The 15,634-nt window shown below is 37.1% G+C and overlaps 1 pseudogene; it reads left to right on the top strand.

The window, feature by feature from the left end:
- Positions 1-15,634, top strand: part of LOC124982756 (antigen WC1.1-like) — a 181,071-nt pseudogene that overhangs the window by 105,708 nt on the left and 59,729 nt on the right.

The following is a 15,634-nucleotide window of genomic DNA, read 5'->3' as shown; positions in this document are numbered from 1 at the left end:
ACGAAAAGTATATTAGATTTATTCTACTGTCATTCCAATTCCTATGGCCCCTCCCTTCCTTTTGTTCCCCTTTGTCTAATCTACTGAACTTCTATTCTTCACATCCCTCCCTTTATTATGGTTTAGCTTCCATGTATCCATGAAACCACTGTTTATTTTTTTTTGGCGGGGTGGGGATTGGCTTATTTCAGTTAGCATGAAAGTCTCCAGACCCATTCACTTACTGGTAAATGTCATAAAGTCATTCTTCTTTATAAATGAGTACTATTCCATTGCATATATATGCCATAATTTCTTTATTCATTTGTTGATGGATGTTTAGGTTGGTTTCATAGCTTTGCTGTTGTGTATTGTGTTGCTGTAAACATTGGTGTGGTTGTGTCTCTGTAGTATGCAGATTTAAAATCTTGTGGATGTGTGCTGAGGAGTGGCATAACTGGGTCAAATGGTGGCTCCATTCCAAATTTTTGAGGAATCTCCATACTGCTTTTCAGAGGGTTTGCACCAATTGTTAATCCCACTAACACTATGACAATTCCTTTTGCCCCATATCCTCGGCAACATGTAGTGTTACTTGTATTCTTGGTAATTGCCATCCTGCAATTTTTAATTTAGTGAGAATGATTCATGTGAGTCCTCAGGTTTCTTAAGATGAAATTTTTCTTTCATTTTCCATCCAGGTCTCTCATAAACTTTTTAAACTTTTCAAACGACTTCAAATGTTTTCCCCCTTCCCAATAGATCTAAAGCTCCACCAAAATGAGAACATCATTTCCTTGAAATATACCCAACACCTAAAAACATTTCTGGAACATGACAAATTCTGGAAATATGTTAGTATTGTGAATAAGAAAACACGGAAGCAGACTCTCAGTATTACCTTCAAATACCTCTCTCCTACATCAGGCCTGGGTAGAAAGTTTAGATGGTGTCTTCTTTGAAGACCACTCTGCACATTTTTATCCTTTCCCCATCAAGTGTTATTTGCCCATGTCTGTGTCTCTATTGGCCACTCTTCTTATACCCTGCTGTACCTTGAAGGAAAGGTCATACTTCCACATCTCGGTTTCAGAGATGACTGAGAAGGTCAAGAATACAGGGCAAGTTTGGTCTTCAAGGAAGATACTGGGATCTATGTGGACCTCTGCATGGCCAAATACCACATTTGATGCAGACATTCCCATCCACTCAGGTGACACACTTCTGTGGCCTAAAGAGAATACTAGACTATGGAATGATGGATGAGTAGACAGGTAGCTAAGACTTATGTTCAAAACCCATGTCAGTTGTTTGGATGCAGATGAGTCCCAGCTACAGGCAGGGTAGAAGAGGCAATCTAGGTCTTAGTGTAAGAAATACAAGTTTGATCTTGATGAAAGCTGTTGAAAATCAACCTGGTAATTCTACTCCTTTTGTTTAGCTGGATAAATTCAAGCCCAAAAGTTCTAATAGTGAGAGGAGTTGAGAGGACACTTCCTCAAACTGTAAGAGCCCAGGGTAAAATCCGGAATGTGGCAAGTTGGGGATCTCCCAGGTTCCAGCACAGCGTAGAAAGAGTATTTTCCTAAGTCTAGGCCACTATAAATTCTAATGGGACTACACTGAAGTGGTTTTGCAAATGGACCCATTTTGGAAGGTGGAGTCCACCTCTTTGAGAGAAGAGTAGAAGTGAGGCACCAAGGAGAATGGAACATGTGGGCTCAAGGGAGAGGAGAGATTCTGTTGTCAACTGGGCTGAGGAGCTGTCAGTGAGAGGCATGAATGAGGACACAGAGGACAGGTCTGGATGCTGCATTTTCTGTAACCTCAGGTGACTCATTTACTCTACCCAGATTGTGTCTCTAGGTCAGAATATAAGGACATATCACTTAAGCATCTTCACAATTATGATTTTCTAACACCTGTTAGAGTGGATTTAGGATAAATAACATAGTACTTTATTTGCTTATACAGAAATCAACCAACATCCAGACCTTGCCTGCAAACTGCCCTTCTGTCTGTCTCTACCTTAAAAGTCACCAAACAAGTCCATGTGCTATCACACACTTGGCATGCTCAGTCCTTTTTACTTGCAATCTCCCAAATCCCTTAGGCCACAGAGAAGAACCAATTTGTTTGGTTAGTGTGGGCCTGGGTAATTCCTCCTTTTGGACTGAAGCAAGAATGTCTCTATCTATTCTGATTTATGACACAAAGGAGAATCTGTTCCCTAGTGTGCAAAATGTAGATGTCAAACTTTAAGGTATTAGTACTTTTAATTTTTGCTGTGTTGGTCCTTTGGTTGAGTATGTCAATTCTGCACTCAGTGGCCTTTGGTAAAATTGTTGTTCTTCTGCTATTGCTCCTTCTTAAAAAAGTCTAGACATTTTTCAGGTCAGATTAAGAAGGCCACTTTCCTTTAAAAGGACAAGGAGCTAGAGAGTAACCTTCAGTGTCACCCCATCTTCACCCTGAAAATTCACCCCCTCTCCTCAGATGACTCAGGCACAAGTTGGGGAGGATCTCAAGTCAGTCAGGCTTTGCCACAGCCCTCATGTGGAGAAATGTTACTTTATGATCTTCTGTAAAAATATAGAATGCACAAGACACAGATAAAAATATTGATAATATTTCCAGCAAACATTGATTGCTTGTGGTGAACCCACAATCTATTTACCTCACTTGATAATCCCTTGAATTATTATGTTATTAAAACTACCCATCTCACTCAAAATACCAGTCTTTGTGCACTTTTTTTATTTGTTCTAATTAGTTATACATGACAATAGAATGCATTTTGACATATCATACATAAATGGAGTATACATTCCCATTATTCTGGTTGTACCTGATGTAGAATCACATTGGTCATGTAATCATATATGTACATAGGTTAATAATGTCTGATTCATTCTACTATCCTTCCTACTCCCCTTCCCCTCTTCTCCCATTACTCACCTCTGCCTAATCCAAAGTACTTCTATTTCTCCCTGGCTCCCCTGTGTATTAGTATCTGCATATTGGAGAAACATTCAGTCTTTGGTTTTTTGGGATTGGCTTATTTTGATTACCATTATAACCTCCAGCTCTATCCGTTTATCTCCATATGCTATGATTTCATTCTTCTTTAAGACTGAGTAATATTCCATTGTGTGTCTATACCACATTTTCATTATCCATTCATCTGTTGAAGGGTATCTAGGTTGGTTCCATAGTTTGGCCATTGCAAATTGAGCTGCTATAAATGTCAATGTGGCTGTATTACTGTAGTATGCTGATTTAAAATTCTTTGGGTATAAACCGAGGAGTGGGATAGCTGGGTCAAATTGTAGTTCCAGTCCAAGTTTTCTGAGGTATCTGCATACTGCTTTCCACAATGGTTGCAACAATTTGCAGTCCCAACAGCAATGTATAAGTGGACATTGTTCCCCACATCCTTGCCAACATTTATCCTTGCTTGTATTCTTGATAATTGCCATTTTGACTGAAGTGAGATGATATCTTAGTACTCTAAGATATGCATTTTGATATGCATTTCTCTAATTGCTACAGATGAGGACCATCTTTTCACATATTTGTTGATTGATGTTTTTTCTTTTTTGTGAGTGTGTTCAGTTCCTTAGTCATTTATTGATTGGGTTATCTGATTTTTTTGGTGTTGAGCTTTTCAGTTCTTTATATATCCTGGAGATTAATGCTCTATCTGAAGTGAATGTGGTCAAGATTTTCTCCCATTCTTGAAATGCCTTAACCATGCCTTACCAATACCCAGTAATTGTCATGACTGCACAGATAGACAACCTTTGGGGGGAAAAGAAAAGACCCCATGCTTTTTGCTTTTTCTTTCATATCATTGTTGTCAGTAACTGCTTAGTCTCAATGGACTAAGGCAAGTGTGCTTCCTCCTATCAATCTTGCTGCTGCTAGAGCAGTTGATCAGACTGGGATGTTTCTCTGTTCTCTAAGTGTGATGTCTCAGAGAAGGAAATTCAAAAATCTTCACTGAAGCATCACATATTTTGAAGAGAGCCAGTTGCTATAGCAAAAAGAAAGTGGGGCATTTTCATCCTGCTCTTTGCATTGAATTCTTCAGTCATTTTCTAAAGCTTCTCACTTATACTCTTAACCCACCTGACTGGTGTCCTTAGAAGTGGGGAGAGACAGAGACAGACACAGGGAAGAGGGACAGGGGAACACACAAGCTCAACTAAAGCAATGCATCTCTGAGCCAAGGCACATGGAGGACTGTCATGACCAGCAGAAGTAAGGGTGAGGAAGAATCCCCTCCTACCGCCTTGAGAGAAGGAGGCAACCCTGCTGACACTCTCAGTCCCCACTTCCATCCTCCACAGCTGTGAGGTAGGGAAATTCTCTTTTTAAAACAATAATCATCAATAATAACAATTCCTTACCAAATTCTAAACCAATGAAAGGATTTATGTTCTATCATATGATTGAAGGTCCTTAGTCAATTTGAAAAAGTTGGATCATGTTAGAGGACATACTGAAAAATTTGTTAATACAAAAGCCCTAGGATGGGTCTTCTCTAATCCACTCTGATTTTTTCTAAAGATATTTTTTCTCAATGTGTTATGACTCTTTGACATCTACACATTTGACCAGTACAAAATTTACACTGTAGAAGTACAGGTCTCATTTTATTTTTTAAAAACCTGTCCCTAATTTTCTAACACTGTTAAAATATAAGCATCTCTTCCTTTGGGAAGCCAGTTCTCATGATCATCACTGGGTCTACTTGATGCACTCATTAATGCTATTCCCCTCTCCCTGCTCATAGTGGGGGACTGATAACACAGGTACAGTCAACTAAAATATTTGCCCTCGATTTACCCTCTTGTGAATCTAGCAGCACATCAGGGCCCACATCCTCAGTTGTGTAAGGAAAGTCTTGCTGAAGAGCAAAAGAAAATTAGAGGATCAGGGATTGGGAAGGACTGTGGCTGTGTGGGGAATGAATTGGAAGCATCAGGTCCCTGTTCCTCACACTTTCCCTCATTTTTTCTGCTAACTTCATGCATCAAACCTATTTCAGTTGGTTTCTGTAATTTGTGGTTTTGCTTTGTTATGTTTTCCTCTACTTAATTTTATTCAGACTGATGACTGAACATATCATTTTATCCAGCAAATATACATATACCACCATTTTTAGAATTCAGTTTACTGTCATTGTTCAGAGACTGAGTTGAACTTGCATAGCTCATACACAAAGAAATCTAACCTGAAGTTGACAACCTCACAGGTGAGAGAGACAAATGGGGCAGAACCACTTGTTATGAGAATCCCAAGAGCCCCAACATTGAATATTATATTAAATTTTTATGTCTCAATAAAAGCCTCAGGTAGTAGATTTACTTCATAATATGTCCCAAAACTCCAAGAAAAAGCATCCAATACAAATGCTGTTTACAACTGAGGGAGAGATGCATGCCAATTCTTTCAAGTGACCATGAAACATAGACATTTCAGGTCAATTTTACCACTTTAGGCCTCTTAAATAATGCCGAAGCCTTGATATATTCCATTTCCCATGATTTAAGAAAAGCTACTGTCAACAAATAATTGATAATCATGTGTCTACACACTAGAGGCCCAGATGAATCAACCACAACACTCAAACCTCTGAGATTTTGTGACTGTAGGTTGTGCAGACTGAGTATAAGTTCAATTTGGCTCCTTACTTTTAACTGAGAATATATTCTTTTATAACTACGGCAGGTATAAAGAAAGATGGATTTTAAAATGGTGGTATTATTTACCCCTATCCTTTGGTAATGCAGATGAGGAAGGAGAATCACTTTTTCTCCACATCCCTTTACACCACTGACATCAAAAACAGAATACATTTTTGCAAATAGAAATAATTATGATTTTAAAATCACTATCATGTAAGAAATGGCAATTTAACTGACAGATTGTATAAACCATAGTAATATCCACCTTCTGGAATCAGGTGATCTGGGTTTATAGAACAATGCATAACTACAATCTGAAGATACTTTGTTTTGTTTATATTTCATTAAGTCCAACAGAGTAATTCAACCCCTGAGATAGCAAGTGAGGATCATATGTGTGTGTGGATGATAGCTGGCTCTATTTTCTAAATCATGTCTTTTTCAAAAAAAAAAATGTTTCAAGGGATTTGGATGTATGTGATTTCATAGTGCAATGCCTAGAACACACTAAATTCTCAATGTATTTTTAAGATGAATAAAAGTGTTGCTGAGATTGCAACAACACTTCTGGATACTCTGTTTAGCAAAATAAAAGACTCAGTTGATGCTCTGAGTAGATGTACTGTATGAATTTGATTCTTGCCCTCTCAGGCTATTGCTGGATTAGACTTCTTTGGTCTGTGAAGAGTAGAAGAGTGAAGATGAAACCTGCACTGCATGATCTATTTCTTCACCCAAGATGCTTCAGATTTTCATCAGTGGAAATTATACAAGTTTCTTGAAAAAGTTTGATATTGCAATAGAATTCAGTGCCTAAGACAAACATACCCTCATTATATAGTGCCTCAGGGCACTATGATCAGATATGCCAGTGGATTCTCTCAGATAGAACTTGGATGTAATGTTATTCCATCTAAACTGAGATATTCTAACTTTTGAGAGCTAGAAATGTGCCATAAACAATAGGAAAAAAAGGAAATAGTGCCAGTGCAGACAAGCTTGTGTCTCTAATGAAGCCAGAGCTATGATCCATGAGGCACAACTGGTGGCCCTCACTGGTGGTGCTGGTGTTGACCCCTAGTGTGGAGCTAGAACTGAGGGGAAACCTGAGTCCACAGGGAAGGAGACCTGGCTGACCCACAGGCACAGCCTAAGTCAGGGTTTCTGTTCTGGTGACTGATCATTATTGTTCCTGTCCATGGGCAGCAATATTGGTGGCTGATTTTTATGATGCCCCTGTAGCTTTCATACTTCTTATAGTCATAATATCCTAAAAATTACTTACTCAGTTTGGAATTTTTGTATTTTTATTGAGAATTTCCAAGTGAGGTATCTTGTCATCACTCCTTTTTTATAATGATATAAATTGAAATGTCCTTGTAGTAACATGTTGGGAATCCACACTTCATGTTAATACCAGCTTCAGAGAAAAAACAGGAATATTCTAATGATAATGCTTTAAATAGCAATTTTGTTGGAGTGGTGGCAGTTTTTGGGAATGGAATTCAGAGACACTCAAACACTGAGCCACATCAACAGCCTATTTTGTATTTTATTTAGAGACAGTGTCACACTGCATTGCTTAGTGCCTTGCTATTGCTGAGGCTAGCTTTGAACTCGAGATCTTCCTTCTTCAGCCTCCTGAGACAGTGGGATTACAGGCGTGAGCCACCACACCTGACTTAAAGTCACAATTTTAATAAGGTAGACTAATGCTTTTGATGTTCATTTCATTTTCATGGTCATCATGGAAAAAATTAATGAACATTACATTCTCTTGAGAATGGGTCCATGCTAAACTTCTGTATTACATAAACTTGCTATCATATTACAATTCCATATCCATAACCAGATGCCTGGCCACAGGTCCGAACCCATACCTGAAATGGCTTCCTGATCAGCTTCAATAGATGTCTAATGGCTTCTTTAAACTCTGTATTACTGACAGAATAAAAACATAAAGGCAAATAAGTATGCTCAAATCTCTTGATAACGTCTGATTTTTCTTCTAAATAGTCTTTGTATCTTCTGTAATGGGAAGTTTGATGTAAGGAACCGTGATTATTTTAGTCAAAATAACCTACTTTCCATGTCAGTCTCACACTATTTCATGGGCTCTTTTTACATCCCTCAATTAGAAATAAATATAAAGTGTTAGTTTTTTAATATATTGACTTTCTCATTCTTTAACAAATGTTAACTTAGTTAAAATCATTATCTGTGAACTGAAAGTTTGGGGGAATAAAATAGTGAAAAAATTAAGCCTAGTCTTTTTCCACATCTGTTTACGTACAGTGGATAAATACAGATCCTACCAAAAAAGGAGGTAGACTGACACAAGACAGATTTGTAGACAAAGTCATGGATACCATTTTAATACAAAGAATAATGTGTCCAAGCTGGAAAATATATACACACATGTACATTTACATACATGTATATATTCACTTCTTAGACACACACATATGCATGTGTGTATATGTATATGTGTGGGTGTGTGTTTGTATATACAGTCATTTCTTAAGTCAGCCATTCAGAACAGACCTTATAAATTCCTCCTTCTAAATTTGTCTTCAGACACTTGTTCATGGAATTCCCTTTCTGACGCCAGATGTTGAATCCACTCCCCACAACCCAACCCAGAAAAAGAAAAGATTTCACAATATTGTCTGTGACATGTAGCTCTCAATTCCAACCCAAGATACTCATTGTGGTTTTTGTTTGTTTGTTTTTTGATCCCTTAGGATTTGTGCATCTGGTTGGAGGACATGGACCTTGCTCGGGGAAAGTGGAAGTGAATTCTGGAGGAGGATGGATTCCAGTATCTGAAGGGAACTTCACCTTCCCCATAGCCCAGGTCATCTGTGCAGAGCTGGGGTGTGGCAATGCAGCATCTGTCCTGGGCAAACTGCCCTTCAGAGAGGGCGTGAGCAGGTCTGGGCTGAAGAGTTCCAGTGTGAGGGACATGAGCCTGGTCTCTGGTTCTGCCCCAGAGTGCCCTGTCCTGGAGGCAGCTGCCAACACGGTGGGGTTGTGCAAGTTGTCTGCTCAGCTGAGTCTCACAGCAATATTTTAACCCACCTGCATATACTGTAGTAGGAAAGCAGATATGAGATATGGCTAAAATCCTGTCTTCTACTAGGACATACGGATGTTCGGCTTATGAAAAATGGCAGCTCTCAGTGTGAGGGTCAAGTGGAGATGAAGACCTCTGAAGGTTGGAGAACACTCTGTGCCTCCCACTGGAATATGGCCAACGCCAATGTTGTTTGCTGTCAGCTGGGCTGTGGGGTCGCCCTCTCCACCCCAAAAGGAGCATACTTTGTGGAAGGACATGATGTGATCTGGAGAGACCGATTTCACTGCTCGGGGTCTGAGTCTTTCTTGTGGAATTGTCCTGTGACTGCCCTGGGTGTTCCCGCCTGTGCCCATGGAAACACAGCCTCTGTGGTGTGCTCAGGTAAGGGAGGTCAGGGCTGACTGGTACTCGGTTTGCTCATTGAGTGACATGTTTCTGAGAGCAGACAGCATGGAGGACTGACTTCCAAAATGAGATATTCTGTGGTGAAATATGATTCTTCTCAATAATCATACATCTTTCATGTCCTTTAAGAGTTATTCATAGAAATTTTTTTGACTGACAAAGGCTATCGGTTTATTATTACCTATATGTTTAACCATAGAGAAAAACAGAGTAAGATAAGGAGCACCCAAATACATTCTGCAAAGTTTCCTCAAGTCTTTTTTTACATTTTTTTCTGTTTTTTCTAATTAGTTGTACAGGAGAGTAGAATGAATTTATATATTTTGATAGATCATACAAAAATAGAGTGTAATCTCTCATTTTTCTGATTATACATATTGCAGGATTACATCAGTCATACAGTCATACATATACATGAGTTGATAATGTCTGTTTCACTCTACTATTACTCCTTCTCCTATACCTCTTCCCCTCCCTTCATTCCCCTCTACCTAATCTAAAGTAACTATATGCTTGTCTACACCCCACCCCATTGTGAATTAGCTTCCACATATCAGATAAAATTTCCAGCCTTCAGTTTTGGGGGGTTTGGCTTATTTCACTTAGCATAATATTTTCTAACTCCATCCATTTACCACCAAATGCCAGAATTTCATTCTTCTTTAAAGCTGAGTAGTTCAGACTTTTTTATTATTTATTTTCATTTGTTCTTATTAGGTACACATGATAATATAATGTATTGTGACATATTATACCTATAAGGAGTATAAATACTCATTCTTCTGGTTCTACATGATATAGAATTACATTGGTCATGTAATGATATGTACACATAAGACAGTGATATCTGACTAATGCTACTATCTTTTCTATTCCCATTCCCCCCTCATCCCTTATTCCTCTTTGTCTAATCCAAAGTTCTTCTATTCTTTCCTACCCTCCCTTATTTGAGTCAACATCCACATATTGGAGAAAACATTCAACTTTTGATTTGGGGAGATTGGCTTATTTTGCTTGGCATAATTATTTTCAGTTCCATCCATTTACTGGCAAATGCCATAATTTCATTCTTCTTCAGGACTGAAAAACGTTCACTTGTGTATATATATCACCTTTTATTTCTGCATTCATCTGTTGAAGGGCATATAGGTTGGTTCCATAGTTTAGCTATTGTGAGTTGAGCTGCTATAAACATTGATGTGGCTGTGTCACTATAGTATGCTGATTCTAAGTCCTTTAGGTATAAACTGAGGAGTAGGATAACTGGGTCAAATGGTGGTTCCTTTCTAAGTTTTCTGAGGAATCCCTAAACTGCTTTCCATAATGGTTGCACCATTTTGCATTCCCACCAGCAATGTATGAGTGGACCATTTTTCCCACATCCTTGTCAAAGTTTCATGTTGCTTGGATTCTTGATAATTGTCATTTTTTCATATATTTGTTGATTGCTTGTATTATTACTTCTGTGTAGTGCCTCTTCAGTTCTTTACCCCTTTTACTGATTGGGTTATTTGTTTTTTTGATATTGTTTTTTGAGTTCTTTTCATATCTTAGAGATTAGTGCATGTGGCAAAGGTTTTCTCCCACTCTGTAGTTTCTCTCTTCACATTATTGATTGTTTCTTTTCTGTGAAGAAGCTGTTTAGTTTGAATATATTCCAATAATTGATTCTTGTTTTAACTTCTTGCACTTTAGGAGTCTTGTTAAAGAAGTCAGTTCCCAGATCAACTTGGTGAAGATTTGGGACTACTTTTTCTTCTAGTAGCTGCAGGGTCTGTGTTCTAGTGCCTAAGTCTTTTACCAATTTGAGTTGAGTTTTTTGAAGGGTGAGAGATAAAAGTTTCATTTCAGTTTGTTACATGTGGCTTTCCATTTTTTCCAGCACCATTTGTTGAATAGGCTATCTTTAATCCAGTGAATGTTTTTCGCACCTTGGTCTACTATGAGTTAACTGTATTTATGTGAGATTGTCCATGTGTCTTATACTCTGTACCATTGGTCTATGTGTTTGTTTTTGTGCCAATACCATGCTGTTTCTAATACTATAACTCTGAGCTCCTAGGTCTGGTATTGTGATGCCTCCTGCTTCACTTTTCTTGCTAAGGTTTGCTTTGGCTATTCTGGGTCTCTTATTTTTCCAAATAATTTTATGATTGATTTTTGTCTTCTATGAATAAGTTCAAGAATAATGTATTCTTGATATTGCCATTCTGACTGGAATGAGAAGAAATCTTAGAGTAGTTTTGATTTGCATTTCTCAAATTGCTAGAGATGTTGAACTTTTTTCATATATTTCTTGATTGATCACATTTCTCTTCCATGAAGTGCCTGTTCAATTCCTTTGCCCATTCATTAATTGGATAATGTGTGCTTTCAGTGTTAAGTGTTTTGAGTTCTTTACCTATCTTGGAGATTAATGCTCTATCTGAGGGGCAGGTAGCAAAGATTTTTATCCCATTCTGTTTTCTGTCTTTTCCAGCTTTTGATGGTTTCCTTTGCTATGAAAAAGATTTCTAGTTTGAATCCATCCCGTTTGTTGATTCTTGATTTTACTTCTTTCACTTTAGAAGTCTTATGGAGGAATTCAGTTTCTAGTCTGACGTGGTAGAGATTTGGGTTTTTCTTCTACTAGGAACAGGGTCTCTACTATAATGCCTAAATCCTTGATCCACATTGAGTTTGTGTTTGTGGAGGGTGAGAGATAGGGATTTAATTTCATTTTGCTACATATGGATTTTCAGTTTTCCCCAAATCATATGTTGAAGAACCCAACTTTTCTCCAAGTATATTTTTGGCATCTGTGTCTAGTACAAGATAACTCTATGTGTATGTGTGTGTGCAAATGTGTCTTCTATTCTGCACCATTGGTCTACATGTCTGTTTTGGTGACAATATATGCTGTTTTTCCTCCAACTTTGCTTTTCTTTCTAAGGATTGCTTTGGCTATTCTGGGTCTTTCATTTTTCAAAATGAATTTCATGACTACTTTTTTCATTTATATGAAGAATGTCAGTGGAATTTAATAGGATTTGCATTAAATCTGTATAGTGTTATTGATAGTTTGACTATTTGACAATGTTATTTCTGCATATCAATGAACTTGAAAGATCTTTACATCTTCTAAGGACTTCTTCAATTTCTCTCCTTAGTATTCTGTAATTTTCAATGAACAGGTCTTCACCTGTTTTTTTTTTTGATCGACTCCCCCAAATTTATTGAGGCTATAATGAATGGGGTTGTTTTCCTATTTTCTCTTGCAGTGGATTTATCTCTGATGTATAGGAAGACAATTGATTTATGGGTGTTGATTTTATAAATCCTGCTACATTGTTGAATGTCTTTAGGAGTTCCAGAAGTATTCTGGTGGAGTCTGCTGGGTCTTCAAAATATAGAATCATGTCATCGCCAATAAGGACATTTTGAGTTCTTTTCCTTTTGGCATTCATTTAATTTCTTTCTTCTAATTGCTCTGCTTATACTTTCCAGGACTATGTTGCATGAACATGGTAGAAGAGGGCATCCCTGTCTTCTTCCAACGTTTAGAGGGAATTCTTTCAATTTTTCTCCATTTAGAATGATGTTGGCTTTTGGTTTAGATATGTTCCTACTATGCCTAGGTTTTTCTAGTGTTTTGGACCAGAAGGGGTGCTGTATTTTGTCAAATGCTTTTTCTGCATCTATGGAGAACATCATGTGTTTCCTGCCTTCAAGTGTATTGATGTGATGAATTATGTTTAATGATTTCCATATGTTGAACCAAACTTGCATCCCTGGGATAAACCCCACTTGATCATGGTACATTCTTTTTTTACTATGCTTTGTTATGCGATTGTCAGTATTTTGTAGAGAATTTCTGCATCAACGTTCATCAGGAATATTGGTCTCAAGTTTTCTTTCCTTGTCGTTTCTTTGTCTGGTTTTGGTATCAGGGTGATACCAGCTTCATAGAATGAGTTTGGAAGGGTTCTCTCCGATTCTATTTCATGGAATAATTTGAGAAGTATTGATGATAACTCTTCTTGGAAGGTCTTATAGAACTCAACTGAGAGTCCATCCAGTCCTGGGCTTTTCTTCCTTGGTTGGTTTTGGTGGTGTCTTCTATTTCATGGCTTGAAATTGATCTGTATAAATTTTCTATGTCCTCCTGATTCAATTTGGGTAGGTCATATAACTCTAGAAACTTGTCAATGTCTTCAATATTTTCTCAAGTTTTAGAGCATAAATTTTAAAAATAGTTTCAGATTATTATCTGTATTTCAGTAGTGTTCATTGTGATATTTCCTTTTTCATTGTGAATTTTAGTAATTTGAGTTTTCTCTCTCTCTTTGTTAGCATGGCTCAGGATTTATCAATTTTATTTATATTGTCAAAGAACCAACTTTTTCTTTCATCATTTTTTGGATTATTTTTTCTTTCTTTGCTTCAATTTCATTTATTTCAGTTCTGATTGAATTATTTCCTGTCTTCTACTGCTTTTTGTGTTCATTTATTCTTTCTTTTACTAGGGCTTTGAGATGCAATGTCAGGTTTCTGACTTTCTAATCTTTTAAGGAATAAGTTCAGTGCAATGAACTTTCCTCTTGACACAGCCCACATAGTGTCCCGGAGACTTGATGTGTTGTATCACTATTCTCATTTACCCCTAAAGACTTTCTTATTACATTCCTGATTTTCTTCTGCTATCCATTCATCATTTGATAGCCTATTATTTAGTCTGTAGGTGTTAGAATAGCTTGTATTTTTTTATGTTTTTGATTTCTAATTTTATTCCATTTTGATCAGATAGAATGTAAGACATTCAGTCTCTGTCTCTCTGTCTCTCTCTCTCTCTCTTTCTCTCTCTCTCTCTTTTTCATTAGCAAAGAGTTGCTTTTGTGGTCTAAGAGATGGTCTATTTTAGAGAAAAAGCCATGTGCTGCTGAGAAGAAATTGTATTTAGGCATTGATGAATGAAATATTCTATATATATGTCTGTTGAGTCTAAATTTTTAATTGTACTTTTTAGTTCTGTAGCTTCTTTATTTAGCTTTTGTTTGCAGGATCTATCCAGTGTTGAAAGATGTGTGTTAAAGTCACCCAGCATTTTTGTGTTGTGGTCTATTGGATTCTTGAAATTGAGAAGGGTTTGTTAGATGTACTTAGATGGCTCATTGTTTGTGGCATAAACATTTCTGATTGTTATGTCCTGTTGATATATAATCCCCTGAAGCAGTATGAAATGTCCTTCTGTGTCCCTTCTGATTAACTTTGGTTTGAAATCCACTTTATCTGATATGAGGAAAGAACCCCCTGCTTGTTTATGTGATCCATGGGAGTGATATGTGCCTTCCCATCCTTTCACCTTCAGCGTGTAGATGTCTTTACCTGTTAGGTTAGTCTCTTGGAGACAGTACATTGTGGGGTCTTATTTCTTAATCCAATCTGCCAGTCTGTGTCTTTTGATTGAGGAATTTAGGCCATTTATATTCAATGTTATTTTTGAGATATGACTTTGATTCCCTGTCATTTTGATTGATTTCTGGCTTTTAATTTGAATTACTTTCTCGATTGGTTCAGTATTATTTTAGTGCAGTTCCTCTCTTTGTTGGTATTGTCTTTTATTTTCAACTTTTTCTTCATGAACTATCTTATCAGGGATGTTTTGTATTGCAGGCTTTATAGTTTTAAATTCTTTTAACTTTTGTTTATCATGGAAGATTTTTATGTCATCATTAGTTTTATATAATTTTGCTGGGCATAGTATTCCTGGCTGGCATCCATTTCCTTTCAAAGCTTGGTATATATTATTACAAGACCTCCTAGTTTTGGTCTGGGTTGGGAGATCAACTGAGAGCTGAATTGGTTTTCCTCTAAACAGAATCTGACCTTTGTCTCTGTCTCTTTTTAAAGTTCAATCCTTATCCTGTATGTTAGGCATTTTCATAATGATGTGCCTTGGTGTGTGTTGGTTGTAATTTGTATATTTGGTGTCCTGGAAGCCTCCTATATTTGATTTTTCCATTTCATTCTTTAGGTTTGGGAAATTTTTGATACTATCTCATTGAAAGGATTGTGCATTTTTTCTTTTGTATCTCTGAGCCTTTATCTATCCCAATAAATCTTATATTTAGTGTTCTCAGTTTATGCCAGGTTCTGGACGTTCTTGGAAGATCTGTTAATGATCTCTTAACATAATTTCTCCATGGTCAATTTTGTTTTCAAGATTATATTTTTTGTCTTCTTTTCCGGAAACTCTTCCAAGCGATCTAGTCTGGTGGTGATACTTTCAACTGCATTTTTAATTTGGTTCATTTTGAGGGTTTCTGATTTTCTGTTTTATTTGTTGTTGTTTAGAATCTCTATCTGTTTATTGAAGTGATCGTTCAGTTCTTGTATTTTCTCTCTAATTTCTCTGATAATACCATCCTTTAGTTTGCAGATCAGTTTCACGATGTACATTCTAAATTTCCATCCATTTTGCTACCAAGGACAGTACTTC

Source organism: Sciurus carolinensis, chromosome 4, assembly GCF_902686445.1.
Source record: "Sciurus carolinensis chromosome 4, mSciCar1.2, whole genome shotgun sequence".
Lineage (NCBI taxonomy): Eukaryota > Metazoa > Chordata > Mammalia > Rodentia > Sciuridae > Sciurus > Sciurus carolinensis.
The sequence above is the reverse complement of the archived record's forward strand: the minus strand, read 5'-3'. Positions and strand labels throughout refer to the sequence as shown.